This window comes from Gorilla gorilla, chromosome 17 (assembly GCF_029281585.2).
Source record: "Gorilla gorilla gorilla isolate KB3781 chromosome 17, NHGRI_mGorGor1-v2.1_pri, whole genome shotgun sequence".
Taxonomy (NCBI): domain Eukaryota; kingdom Metazoa; phylum Chordata; class Mammalia; order Primates; family Hominidae; genus Gorilla; species Gorilla gorilla.
Genome location: NC_073241.2, coordinates 35,448,631 through 35,464,363, shown reverse-complemented (window position 1 = coordinate 35,464,363; position 15,733 = coordinate 35,448,631).

Genomic DNA, 15,733 nt, shown 5'->3' with positions numbered 1-15,733 from the left:
TGAGTTTATGCCTTGCAGCTTAACTGAATTGATTTAGTAGTTCTCACAGTTTTTTGTGGAATCTTTGGAGTTTTTTACGTAAAGGATCTTGTCATCTGCAAATGGAGATAATTTTACTTCTTTAATTTAGTTGCCTTTTTTTTCTCATCTGATTGCTCTTGCAAGTACTCTGTTGAATAAAAGTGATGAGGCTGGCCATCCCTATCTTGTACTCAATCTTAGTGGAAAAGCTTTAGTTGTTCCCCACTAACTATGATTAGACTGTGGGTTTTTCATAAATGGTCTTTATTATGTTGAGGAACTTTCCTTCTATACATAAACTATTAAGAGGTTTTATCAAGAAAGGTTGCTAAACTTTGTTAAATGCTTTTACTGCATCAATTGAGGTGACCATGTCGTTTTATCTTTCATTTTGTTAATGTGATATATCACATTGATTGATTTACATATTTTAAACCAGCCTTGCATGCCAGGGATAAATCCCACTTAAACACGATGTATAATGTTTTTGATGTGTTGTTGAATTCTATTTGCCAAAATTTTTTTAGGATGTTTGCATCAGTATTTAATTTATTGGAGAAGTTGACCTGTAGTTTTTGTTTGTTTGGTGTGTGTGTGTGTGTGTGTGTGTGTGTGTGTGTGTGTGTGTGTGTTTTGGTTTGGCTTAGTTATTAAGGTGATACTGGCATGGTAAAATGTGTTTGGAATTATTTCCTCTCACTCTGTTTTTGTGAGGAGTTTAAGAAGTATACTCCCAGGGGATGGGAGTGACTCTGGACATGGGAGTGACATGACAGTGACTCTGGTCCCTGCAGTGGTGGGACACAGCAGCATCTCAGTCTCTGTGAGGCCAGGCGCAGCATCAGCAAGGACTCCAGAATGGTGGAGCACTACTGTGGCTTGGGCCCTCGGGGACAGGGACCAGTGCAGCAACTACCTCTCTCCGTGTGGAGGCAGGTGCCTGGGCAACTCAGGTTCTCCAGGGCTAGTCCAGTTCCAAGGAAGCAGGGTTCTACAGTTGTTTGTCCTGAAGGGCAAGGTACCCCAGTTCAACCAATGCCATTTTCCTGGGATATGGGGGTGCTATGTTGGCTCATCCCTGGCAGGTGTGGCTGTTCAGCTCGGCCAAGACACTGATTCCCTGTGAAGCAGGGCAGTGCTTCAGCTCTCATGCAGTGGGGGGTGTGACTGCTCAGACTGGCCAAGGCACTGATTCCCTGGAAAGCAGGGCACCAAGTCAGCTCAGGCTCCAAGGGGCAGGGCGCAATGGCAGCTGGGAGGGGAGGGGCACAGCAGCGTGGCCCCACAGGTGGGGTGTATGCTGTGATGTGGACATCATTTGTTCCCACCAGCCATTTGAAATTTCATCCATTTGAAATTTGATTCCAAATGTGGTGGTGTGGGAGGTGGGGCCTAGTGGGAGTTATTTGGGTCACAGGGCAGATCCTTTATGAACAGATTAATGCCTTTTCATGGGACTGGATTAGTTACCAGGAGTGGATAGTTATCAGAGTGAGTTCAGCTTCCTAGACTGTCATGTTTCCTCTTTTGCCCTGTGAGCCCCTTGCATACACCTGTTTCACCTTCCACTTTCCCCATGAGATGAAGCAGCACAAGACCCTCGCCAGTTGTGCTGCCCGATCTCGGACTTTTCAGACACAAGCAGGGTGAGCCAAATAAACCTTTTTTATAAAATAAGTTAGCCCGAGTCTCAAGTATTGTGTTACAGCCACACTAAATGGCCTAAGACAGTGTAACAGCGGCTCGGGGGTGGTGGGCCACTAGGTGGGTGTGATATAGAGCAACAAAGCCTGAGGATGGAAGAAGGGTGCGGTGGGTGCTCACCCTGGGTGGGACATGCTCCCGAAGTGGTCCAGGTCCAGGAGGGCATGTTGCAGCAGCAGCTGGTCCATGGGGGTGGGGCACAATGTCAGTTCCTTCTCTGAGGGGAGTGCTGGGGCTACTGGGCGCCTCTTGCTTCCTTATCCCTGCAAGGAGACATCCCCTCTGCTTCAGGCTGATCCCTCTGGGGGAATGGGTGGTGGGGGCCAGATGTTTCCTTCCCTCCTTTATGTGACCGTCCTGTTTTCCGGGCTCTACTGGATTTCTGCTACTCCTTGATGCACTCTGGGGCTCTCCTTTAGTGACTTTCATCAAAATATAGTTGTTTGCTGCTTTGGCTGTCTTTGTCAGGGGATGAGTGCAAGGGGCTATTGATCAGCCCCTTGCTGGCATCACTCCCTCTTAAACTTTTCACTGGGTACTCTTTTGAACTATTTTTTCCCCCACCATATGCATGTATTTTTTAAATGTTAATGTGCTAATTTCTACTGAAGCAATGTGGATTTTTCTGAAAGTTTTAATGTTTTAACAAGCTTTTTATTGAAATGTTAATGTACATACAGAAGAGTGCCCGAATCATAAGTGTGCATCTAGATGAACTGTAGCACACCAGGCTGCCACGCCCTGGACCAAGCAGTAGCCTTGACCTGTGGCCTCTCCCAGGCACTGCTGCCCCAACCCACAAAATAGCTACTTTCCCAGTTACTGATGTAGATTTGTTCTGCCTGGTTTTGACTTCTATGAAATACAGCACATTCTATTTAGCCTGGCTTCTTTGGTTCAGTATTACAGAACACATCCATGTTCTTGTCTATGGCAGACATTGATTTATCGTCATTGTTGAGTTCCATTATATGACTGTGTCACCATTTTTCCATTGATGAGTAAAATGATTTCCTATTTTTGGCTGTTATCCCACGGCCCTGAACACTAGATCTGGATATGGGACTTGCAGGTATGCAGGGGCACACACACTTCTGCTGGAGGATCCCTGGGTGGGGTGGAGACTCCAGGGCACCTGTGCTCTGCTTCAGTGTGGATGCTTCTGTGTTGTGTTCTGGGAGCACAGTGGCTTGGCCTCCACCACCAGCAGCAGCTTAAAGACTTCCTGCTGTTCCACATGCTTGCCAACAATTGGCCTCTTCGGTTTTGTTTTTTTTTTTAGGTTTTTCAGTGCCTGCCTGGACTTGTGTTTTCATTTAGATTTTGGTTTCTTAGAACTTTCGTTATTCTCTTCACAGCTTAACAGTGCATTTGAAAAGATTTGTTTTCATGTGGAGTATTCCATTTTGTAATAAGAGGGTTGTTCAAGGCATCAGTCTGCCACTCTGCTAGAAACAGAAGTCTCCCAGGCATTTTTTTTTATATAAAGTAGTTAATGAAATTTTGAACCATCTTACATGAATTTTTATTAAAATACACTTCAGGATGTGGTGCCCATTATCCATTCTACTCTTTTGTTAACAAGTAGATTTCTCTGAATTCTTGAATTTGAAAACAATTGGGCTTCCTAAACAGAGAATATGGAATATTATTGGGGATGATGTCTTTAATAGTACATTTCAAGATAGGAGAAACTTTTTCTATATAGTATATATAGTTTCTATATAGTATATATAGTTTCTATATATAGACTTTAATAAAAGCCTAGGGCAAAACTTTCAATATATTGACAGTATTTATGAGGCAGTTAAGAATTTGGGTCATCTCCGTCTCCACTAAAAATACAAAAAAATTAGCCAGGTGTGGTGGCGGGTGCCTGTATTCCCTGCTACTTGAGAGGCTGAGGCAGAAGAATGGTGTGAACCCGGGAGGTGGAGGTTGCAGTGAGCCGAGATCATGCCACTGCACTTTAGCCTGGGTGACACAGCAAGACTCTGTATCAAAAAAAAAAAAAAAGAATTTGGGTCATCTCAATTAAACATAGAATTGAAAGATTACATTGAAAATTCAGTACAGAGTATTTTGCCTTCATCTGTTGTTTGAGTCTCCCTTCTTTCAGCCATCCTTCCATCAGAAATAGAATACCAAGTTAAACTTCTTAATTAGAATCAGGAATCAGGACTCTTTGGCTGCTGATTGAAGGAAGAACTGTCCTTAAATCCAGAGTGGGCCGGGCATGGTGGCTCATGCCTGTAATCCTAGCACTTTGGGAGGCCAAGGCAGGTGGATCACCCGAGGTCAGGAGTTCAAGAGCAGCATGACCAACATGGTGAAACCCCATCTCTACTGAAAATACAAAAATTAGCTGGGCTTGGTGGTGTGTGCCTGTATTCCCAGATACTTGGGAGGCTGAGACAGGAGAATTGCTTGAACCTGGGAGGCGAAGATTGTGTGAGCCAAGATCATGCCACTGCACAGTGGCCTGGGCGACAGGGCGAGACTCCATCTCAAAAAAAAAAAAAATCCAGAGTGGTTGGTAGTCAAGACAAAAAGCTAGATTATTTTTGTTAGTCTGGGAACTAAAAAAAATAGTTGTAACTTTGAAGCCTTTTTATGGATCAACATGAAGATTGAGGGATCTCAAACAGAAAGGGCATCCTGGTGGCAAAGGATAATCATTACCAGACTGCAATAGTACTTTCAATGGCAAGAAAGCCGCAAGAGAATCAATGAAAACAAAGCAATGATTAGAATGCCCTTTCCCCTTCTCCTCCTGACTTGTAGACACTGATTGTCTTCCTTGGACTTAGGGAACCCCTTAGGTTCTTGAAAAATTCAATGATCAGGCTATAGTAGATGGTCCCAGTACACAGCACAAGATTTTTTGATAAACTGGACATTTTGAGACCCAAATAACTAATTAGAAAAATCAAACATGTGAAGCTACTTTATCGTATGCATAGGGGTTATACTGGAAATAAAATGTACAACACTGGAATCCCTAAGGAGAAAAGTCCTAAAAGTTTCAATATCAAGAATCCTGCACCTGCTGCTACTTATCTAGCCTTTTGCTTGATTTCTGGCTGATGAAGTTGCACAACTCTTGAAAACTTAAAAACTTGAAAATTTGTCACTTGAAAACTACTTGAACCAAACTATGAAATCTCACCTGATATATAAGATGCAATTGTTACAATTATTTTAAACTTCAATTTAGTGTTCACTAGCCTTTTTATGTAAAGACTTACACTGTATTCCCAGCCTCAGAGGCATAATCTTCTGCTGTCTTTCAACACACATCTCGAGAAAACATATCAATATTGTGCTGCAGAAGAAGAATGACTATATCTTTGTGTTCATGAATAACAGCAAGTGTGACGGCCGATCTAAAATAACAGAGAGGTAATTAAAAATTTTAATGACATTTTAAAAGCTAAGTTTATATACTTTATCAACTTAATATGTTGTCTGTCCAAGTAGAATTAACCCAATTATGTGTACTAAGAAACAAGCATCCTGGGTACTCAAGGGTTTATCTTTGCAAGTTACCACAAAGATTAAAAGCAAGGAACAAAAAGGAAGCCTCTTGTCCCACTGTGGTATGACATAAAGTTGCTAACTTAAAGTCTTTTGATGGGCAAGAAACTATGCTCAGGCCACCTATCTACAGTAGGCAAATTTAAGTGAAAAATTATTCATTTCTTCCCTAGTCTGATACTGTACATTATAATGCAAAATCAACTAAAGGGTCAGATAAGAGCTATCTGCAGGCTTAAAACAATAATATTAATAGGAATGCTAATAGTAGTAGTCGTAGCTTCAGTTAATGATGCTCATAAGCATGTGCTAGGCATTTAATTAAGCACTGTATATAAATATATGTATATGGAGGATAATAATATATCCCTCAAAGGTGGTTGTGTATAAGTAACATAAGTAACATCATGTATATATAAAATATATATAGTATATTATATATTACAAAATATATAATATACATTATAGATTATAAAATATATATTGTCTATATTATATATGATGTTACATTATATTCTTACATACATATGTGTGGGTATATATATATTATATATATGCACATACTTATATGCTCAGCTATTGTTTCCAAAACATCAGCACCTTGGTCTGTTAGCTGGACATTCTAACATTATACATATATATATATATACATATAATGTTACTTACACACAACCACCCTTGAAGGATATATTATTACCCTCCTTTTCACAGAAGAAAACATACTTGGTGATAAGTAATGTTACCAAGGTCACACATCTAGCAAGTTGGAAAGCTAGGGATTAAACCCAGTCCTGTGTGAACCTAAAGCTTGTTTTCATTAAAGTTTTATCCATTTAAAGCTATCTTTTCTCCCTCTCCCCATATCAATTAAAAACAACATCAAAACACAGTAGAAATGAAAAACTAACGTGAAACCCCTTTAGCTAACATAAGATCATACAATCAAAAGCATCACATTATTGCATTATAAATAACACCACATCATATTACGAATAACAGACATCTATCAATATACAAAGCTTTGTAGATATAGAAGCCTTTTATGTGTATAATGTCTATATAGAGAGACAAATCCTGCTATATACTGTTCTTTATGTTACTGAGTCCAAATAATTGTTTTTCTACCTAAGTGATGATCTGTGTTGATATTTCTCACTATATCCCAATAATTAAAAGTTAGTCTTCTTATTAATATAATTTTTGTGACTTGAGTGACCGCTACCACTCTACAATGACACTCAGGTTTAAAAACAACACAATAAGAACTAAGGTCTGTACCTGTTAAGGCAATTAACTGCATTTATACTTGCATTTTTCTTTAATAAAAATTCCACCATTATCAGTTTTCCTAGACGCACAGCCAGTAAAAGTGGTTGACATTCAGTCTGTAAAACAACAGCAACAATTTATAATCACATAATTACATATTTATCAACTGAACTGAAAACCTTATGTAAGATCCTGTGAGCTTAAGTATATACAATTGAAAGGACATAAGAGGTAGTCCCTTTCTTTTCACTCCCCGGTGCTTTTCTACGTTCTGCTTCTTCTGCTGGAAACAACCTCCTCTGCCTCACCACAAGAACTCTGGTCATCTCCAAAACTCACTTCAAACACTTCCCAGTTCCAAGAATCTGTGCTTCTGTCCCAGCATTTAGCATGGCATGTTTCAAGGATTTTATTGTTTCCCACCTGAACCAAGAGCTTCTTGAGGGCAGCAGCTGTATTTTTTTCTCTATGTCCTCAAATTCTAAGACACAGTAATGAATGTTTCAGGTATTTTTATAAATGATCTAAATTATTATCTATAGAGCGGTGTTTCTTAAACTATTAATATATTCCAAAGGATATTTACTTTACCAGAAGTTCAACATTATACCCCAAAAGAGAGACTCCATGATCACCCATGTTTGAAAAATGTTACAAAACTGTGCATTATGTGTTTAGTATTTGAGAAATCTTTTGAACTTCACCTAATCCTTATTTGTAAATACTTATTTTGGAGAACATTTTGGAGGCCCCTCCTCCAACACTGAAGCTCATAATTCATCATGAGATTTGGCTGGGGACACAGCGCCAAACCATATCATATGCCTTTCCCAGGACTGGTGTTGGAGGAACAGTGCCTTTGTCACACCTACCAGAATATACTCACCCACCTCCAGACACTCCATTTCTCTTTCAAGCACACCTCCTCACTTGTGCCGCCAGCTAAGGTTTACTGCAGTTACTTCCTTTGTGTGTCCTCTTACCTTACCAAGTCGCCTCACCCACCATCTACTGTTAATTAAATTACCACCTCCCCCACTTCCCCACCTCCAGAGTAGAGACTGTGTCTTCAGTTCTCTTGGCCTTCCTACAATGGGAAGTCTGGTGTAGAACATACCCTAGGAGCCAACTAAATGTGGTAGTGGCCTACCAACCCTGCAGAGGGCTAGCGAATCTTCAGGGAGTCTGCTGCTGGTGGAAACTCACCAGTGCTAGAATCCCAGGCTGCAAAGAAGTCTAGAAAAGTATGTCTTTTAAGGAGCTAATAAGAGGTTCAAGTTGCCACAAATCCTATCTGCTCTTGGCCTAGTTCTTTTGGGATCAGTGTGCTAGTCTCTCGTCAAACTAGTTACTGACCAGGAAGACTAAAAAACCAGGCCCAAACACATTCTATTCCTGTGCTCAGATATCTATGGATATCTATGGATAGACCTATGGATCAAATATCCCACTGTAAAGCAAAAAAGCAAACTGTTTTTCCCTTGTACTCTCACACTCAACAATAGCACACTTCTGTGGCTGGCTGTGTGGGGGCTTTTCCTTACACACCAAACATTTCTCACAGAGACCAACTGGGTGTCCTCTTATTCAATTCAATCCTGACACTGTCTACCTGCAGATAGTGTCCAATCCCACAGATTGACGGCTCGATCCCAAGAGACCAGCCCCACTTCAGGCACTAATTCCAAGTCCAGGCGACACATACTTCTGACTGCCTGGCTAAAAACTACATCCACGGCCGGTCATGGTGGTTCACGCCTGTAATCCCAGCACTTTGGGAGACCAAGGCGGGTGGATCACTTGAGATCAGGGGTTTGAGACCAGCCTGGCCAACATGGTGAAACCCCATCTCTATTAAAAATACAAAAATTAAGCTGGGCTCGGTGGCTCACACCAGTAATCCCAGCACTTTGGGAGGCTGGGGCAGGCGGATCACGAGGTCAGGAGATCAAGACCGTCCGGGCTAACACGGTGAAACCCCATCTCTACTAAAAATACAAAAAAAAAAAAAATTAGCCAGGCATGGTGGCGGATGCCTGTAGTCCCAGCTACTTGGAAGGCTGAGGCAGGAGAATGGCCTGAACCCTTGAGGCGGAGCTTGCAGTGAGCAGAGATCATGTCACTGCACTGCAGCCTGGGTGAGAGAGCGAGGTTCCATCTCAAAAAAATAAATAAATGAAATAAAATACAAAAATGAGCTGGGTGTGGTGGCGGGCTCCTATAAGCCAAGCTACCAGGGAGGCTGAGGCAGGAGAATCGCTTGAACCCGGGAGGCAGAGGTTGCAGTGAGTTGAGATCCTGCAACTGTACTCCAGCCTGGGAGACAGAATGAGACTCCATCTCAAAAAAAAAAAAAAAAGGGTTCACATAAGCCCCCTCCCTGGGTTCAATTAAGTTCCTAGGATGGCTCACAGAACTCAGAGAAACATTTACAGAACTGTTATGATATATATTGACTTTCGTTGATGAACACTGATGCAAAAATCCTCAATAAAATACTGGCAAAACGAATCCAGCAGCACATCAAAAAGCTTATCCACCATGATCAAGTGGGCTTCATCCCTGGGATGCAAGGCTGGTTCAATATATGCAAATCAATAAATCTAATCCAGCATATAAACAAAACCAAAGACAAAAACCACATGATTATCTCAATAGATGCAGAAAAGTCCTTTGAAAATATTCAACAACCCTTCATGCTAAAAACTCACAATAAATTAGGTATTGATGGGACGTATTTCAAAATAATAAGAGCTATCTATGTCAAACCCACAGCCAATATCATACTGAATGGGCAAAAACTGGAAGCATTCCTTTTGAAAACTGGCACAAGACAGGGATGCCCTCTCTCACCACTCCTATTCAACATAGTGATGGAAGTTCTGGCCAGGGCAATCAGACAGGAGAAGGAAATAAAGGGTATTCGATTAGGAAAAGAGGAAGTCAAATTGTCCCTGTTTGCAGATGACATGATTGTATATCTAGAAAATCCCATTGTCTCAGCCCAAAATCTCTTTAAGCTGATAAGCAACTTCAGCAAAGTCTCAGGATACAAAATCAATGTACAAAAATCACAAGCACTCTTATACACCAACAACAAACAAACAGAGAGCCAAATCATGAGTGAACTCCCATTCCCAATTGCTTCAAAGAGAATAAAATACCTAGGAATCCAACTTACAAGGGATGTGAAGGACCTCTTCAAGGAGAACTACAAACCACTGCTCAAGGAAATAAAAGAGGATACAAACAAATGGAAGAACATTCCACGCTCATGGGTAGGAAGAATCAATATCGTGAAAAAGGCCATACTGCCCAAGGTAATTTGCACATTCAATGCCATCCCCATCAAGCTACCAATGACTTTCTTCACAGAATTGGAAAAAACTACTTTAAAGTTCATATGGAACCAAAAAAGAGCCCGCATCACCAAGTCAATCCTAAGCCAAAAGAACAACGCTGGAGGCTTCACACTACCTGACTTCAAACTATACTAGAAGGCTACAATAACCAAAACAGCATGGTACTGGTACCAAAACACAGATATAGATCAATGGAACAGAACAGAGCCCTCAGAAGTAATGCCACATATCTACAACTATCTGATCTTTGACAAACCTGAGAAAAACAAGCAATGGGGAAAGGATTCCCTATTTAATACATGGTGCTGGGAAAACTGGCTAGCCATATGTAGAAAGCTGAATCTGGATCCCTTTCTTACACCTTATACAAAAATTAATTCAAGATGGATTGAAGACTTAAACATTAGACCTAAAACCATAAAAACCCTAGAAGAAAACCTAGGCATTACCATTCAGGACATAGGCATGGGCAAGGACTTCATGTCTAAAACACCAAAAGCAATGGCAACCAAAGCCAAAATTGACAAACGGGATCTAATTAAACTAAAGAGCTTCTGCACAGCAAAAGAAACTACCATCAGAGTGAACAGGCAAGCTACAAAATTGGAGAAAATTTTCACAACCTACTCATCTGACAAAGGACTAATATCTAGAATCTACAATGAACTCAAACAAATTTACAAGAAAAAAACAAACAATCCCATCAAAAAGTGGGCAAAGGACATGAACAGTCACTTCTCAAAAGAAGACATTTATGCAGCCAAAAAACACATGAAAAAATGCTCATCATCACTGGCCATCAGAGAAATGCAAATCAAAACCACAATGAGATACCATCTCACACCAGTTAGAATAGAGATCATTAAAAAGTCAGGAAACAACAGATACTGGAGAGGATGTGGAGAAATAGGAACACTTTTACACTGTTGGTTGGACTGTAAACTAGTTCAACCACTGTGGAAGTCAGTGTGAACTAGAAATACCATTTGACCCAGCCATCCCATTACTGGGTATATACCCAAAGGATTGTAAATCATGCTGCTATAAAGACACATGCACACGTATGTTTATTGTGGCATTATTCACAATAGCAAAGACTTGGAACCAACCCAAATGTCCAACAATGATAGACTGGATTAAGAAAATGTGGCACATATACACCATGGAATACTATGCAGCCATAAAAAATGATGAGTTCATGTCCTTTGTAGGGACATGGATGAAATTGGAAATCATCATTCTCAGCAAACTATTGCAAGAACAAAAAACCAAACACTGCATATTCTCATTCATAGGTGGGAATTGAACAATGAGAACACATGGACACAGGAAGAGGAACATCACAATTTGTGGACTGTTGTGGGGTGGGGGGAGCGGGGAGGGATAGCACTGGGAGATATTCCTAATGCTAGATGACGAGTTAGTGGGTGCAGTGCACCAGCATGGCACATGTATACATATGTAACTAACCTGCACATTGTGCACATGTACCCTAAAACTTAAAGTATAATAATAATAAAAAATAAAGTACATCACCAAATAAATAAATAAATAAAGAGGGCATTATAAAATGCCTCATGGAAAAATACTATTTTAACAGTTATTAAAGTAAAATAAAAATTTTTGACTCATAAAGACACTCTTCATTTTTATCCTCTTTTTTTTTTACAAATGGGACTTGAATATTTTAAGATAAAATTTAAAAAATCAAGTAATTTTAATTGGAAATTTCAAAAAAATAAAACCCTGAATCCAATTCAAATTTCACTCACTTGAAAATCGTCACTGATATAAATTTATTTATATAAATGTGATATAACCAATAAAGATATGCAATAGAGTCATTGTTAATTTGGGTAAAAAAATTTTAAAAATGCAAACTTGTATTACCTCCATATGTATGTATGTACACATGTACACATATTTGAATATTTATATATATATTTGCGTACACACACCATATATATACCTGTGTATAAATGAATAACAATGGAATATCAGTTGGCCTCTACTACAACATTTGAAGGCCCATTGCACAATGGCCAGAACAGAGACGACATCGGAATGCAACTTAAAATTTCCAAGATGACTTGAATTATATCTGAATTTCTAACAGGGCATAGAGAAATTAAAATCTTGTTTGATTATGCTTCTTTGTTTATTACTGGGAGAGCCTCACATGCAAAGCAGATGAGGATATTCTCTTACCAAATGTGTTAATTAACAGTTCATAATGTAAGGGTGTCTCAAATAGCAGATTCAATATCAAACAGGAAGGGTTTTTGTAGCCCGTTCTATTTTCCGTCAACCACAAACCACCCACCACTGCTGAAATAAAAACTTAAAAGGCAGGTGGAGGAAAATATGTTCTAGACCAAGGGGTAGGTATCGGGTCTACAAAAGACATAGTGTGCCACCCACAAACACACAAGTTCAAGGAGCGTGGCTCAATCCTTCAGAAAATTGGTTCTAACTTTCAAATCATTAGGGGTCTTCTTTATGAAAGATATAGCAAACAAAAACACAAAATATACCCCTCTAAGATTATTAGGAAGTTAAAAAAAAGTGACTTGTAACTTTTAATAAATAACTAGGGAGGTAAGCTTGTTCATTTCTGAGATTCACAACTTTTATAAAGGTGCGGTATTAATACTTGAATTGTGCTATGTTCAATAGAAGCAATGAGACATAAGCCATATTGAGAGAAGAAAAAAAATTTACAACAAGAAAATCTAATGCTGTTTAATTTCTTTAAATATTTATTAATTTCTGAATGCTATGTGATTGCTTTTATATTAATTTTTCAGTAGAGAAATTGAACACAATTGAATACTATTTCTCAGTTGAGAAATTAAATACAATGGATTTTAGTGTGATGACATACTTGATAGGATAATTTTAAAATCATTATTTTAATTAGATATAATACTTTTAGGTAGAATAATAAAAATAAAGGAAAACCGATTTTCTTTAAATTCCATCAATTATTTCTTTCTCACAATAATTAATATGTAATTTACCAATGATGTAGTAGATTAATACCAAATTCTCTTACTTTTGGTTTCATCAAAAAATGATGAGCATTTTTCTCTGATTGATGTTTAGTTACTTTCAGATGGCTTGTAATCTTGTACTTTCAACATTGAAGATTTTTTTCACATATTGATACCAATCATTTTATGATATATCTGATTTTATAATTATGTATTCATTGTTTTCAAATGAGAGTTATGGTTGTATACAGTAAGAATTATAATAGAGGAAGTTATCTGGTGCTCCAGGAATTTAAATAAGAGAAGATATAAAGATCTCAGCCTTTGTATCAATATTTTAATTGGATCCTGAAAAATGAATGAAGATAGACAGAAAACAAGTAAAAAATGGTCTAAGCAGATGGAATAGAAGGAGTAAAAGGAGAGTAATAGAAAAGGGTGTGTGTCTTTGAAGGAACATAACCTGTTCTGGGTGTGGCTACAGCACAGGTTTGTGAAGGAAAATGTTAAATGATTGAGGAGAATGTCTCTCAATATCAGTGATTTTGTATTCTACCCTTCAATGATGGGACATAAGTAAACAATTTTTAAAAGCATAGTGGGTGTGTGTGTATATAAATATATAGCATATATAGTATATAGCATGTCTATACTTATACTATATACATACATATAGTGTGTATGTATATATGTATATATAGTATGTATATATGTATATATAGTATATATATATATACTTATTTTCATTCTAGATAGAAGTTTTTGAGATGCAGTTAGAAGAAAAAGTCAGAAAGAATAGTCAAGATTATTCCAGCAGTACAGGCATGATGTGATGAATGACTAAATTAAAACATTAGCAGCAACACAGAAGAGAAATGGCAGAATAGAAAGGTAATTCAAGGTAGAAAAAGCTGAACTTAATAATTCATTTAGAAGGAAGAGTCAAGGTATATATACTCTAAGTTTTCTTGGCGACTGGCTTGATATTATCATCATTAGCTGAGATGGGCAATGCTTTAAAAGAAATAGATTTATTTGCCAAAATATAAAATGTGTTTATGGCTATGCCAAATTTGAGATGCAGGTGGTGAAGACAGAGGGGGAGAATCAGTTGACATTTTAAAATATAGGTTTGAAACCTACAGGAAAATATTGGAGTAAAAAAAAGTAGAGAAAATCAAACGTCAAAGGAAATGCTGGAAGTGTGGGAATGGATAAAAGGAGCACAGGAAAAGTGTGCAGAGCATTGTTACCCAAAGTGCTGTGGGAATTTTATACACATATGAATACAACTCGCAAAACACACAAATATTTTTGCTTCCCTGGATCATTTACTGGAGTCTTTTACATACACATTCTGAAGTATAAGGTATGCAGAATTTTCTAAGCGTATCATAGAATTCCATTCCAAGAATACATTTCAGGAAAACTATTGTCAATCAGGGAAACATTGGTGCAGAATAGTAAGAAAAGAAATACCCATTAAGACTAGTACTTACACAGTGGACATGAAAAAACTAGGCAACAAGGAGTTATTAAAAAGAAAGCATGGGCTGGGCATTGTGGCTCATGCCTATAATCCCAGCACTTTGGGAGGCCGAGGCGGGCGGATCAACTGAGGTTGGGAGTTTGAGACCAGCCTGACCAACATGAAGAAACCCCATCTCTAGTAAAAATACAAAATTAGCTGGGCATGGTGGTACATGCTTGTAATCGCAGCTACTCGGGAGGCTGAGGCAGGAGAGTCTCTTGAACCTGGGAGGCAGAGGTTGCAGTGAGCTGAGATCACACTGTTGCACTCCAGCCTGGGTGAAAGGAGGGAAACTTCATCTCAAAAAAAAAAAAAAAAAGAAAGAAAAAAGAAAAAAGAAGAAAATGAAGGCATGGGGCCAACATTGAGTGGTCTTAAGGAAGTCAAGGTAGAAGGAAATTTAAAGAAGGGAATGAGAAGCAATGCAGAATGTTTAGAAAGGTCAATTAGGAAGCTCCCATAAATATTCTCACTATGTATTATAGGGAATTCATTTATAACTTCAAAAATACCACTCAAAAAAGATGGTAATTGTTGAAATGAGATTTCAGTGGGTGAAAGAGGCTGGGCACAGTGGCTCATGCCTGTAATCCCAGCACTTTGGGAGGCCGAGGTGGATGGATCACGACGTCAGCAGTTCAAGACCAGCCTGGCCAAGATGTGAAACCCCATCTCTACTAAAAATACAAAAATTAAATGGGCATGGTGTTGGGTGCCTGTAATCCTAGCTACTTGGGAGGCTGAGACAGGAGAATCACTTGAATCCGAGAGGTGGAGGTCGCAGTGAGCCGAGATGATGCCACTGCACTCCAGCCTGGGTGACAGAGAAAGAGAAAGAAAAGAGAAAAGAAAAGAGAAGAGAAGAAAGAAAAGAAGGACAGAAGGGATTTTAAAAAGAGACGAGAAGTCAGTATACTGTTTTGGAGGAAGTGTAATTTATGATTGTGGCTATAACTTGCTATGAATGGAAACAGCAACACACCACTGGATTTCAACTTTAGAGTGCTTAAGAAGGTGGAGATGGTGATTAAAATAATAATAATGCTAAGTGTGTAATAGTTGCTAAGTGTGTGGTGTCTGAACCCAGGATATCAGGATGTCTGGAACTGGGATTGAATCCCAGCTCTTCCACTTTCTGGTTATGTGAGTGACTGTAGGCAAATTACTTAATCTTTTAATGCTCCAGTTTCCCATATGTAAAATGAGAATTATAATAGTAAACTACTTCATGGCTTGTGAGGATGAAGTGCATGTAGAGTACTTAGTGAGTTCTCTTTGTGTATTATGTATTAGTTTCAAAATGCAGATTCTAGAGC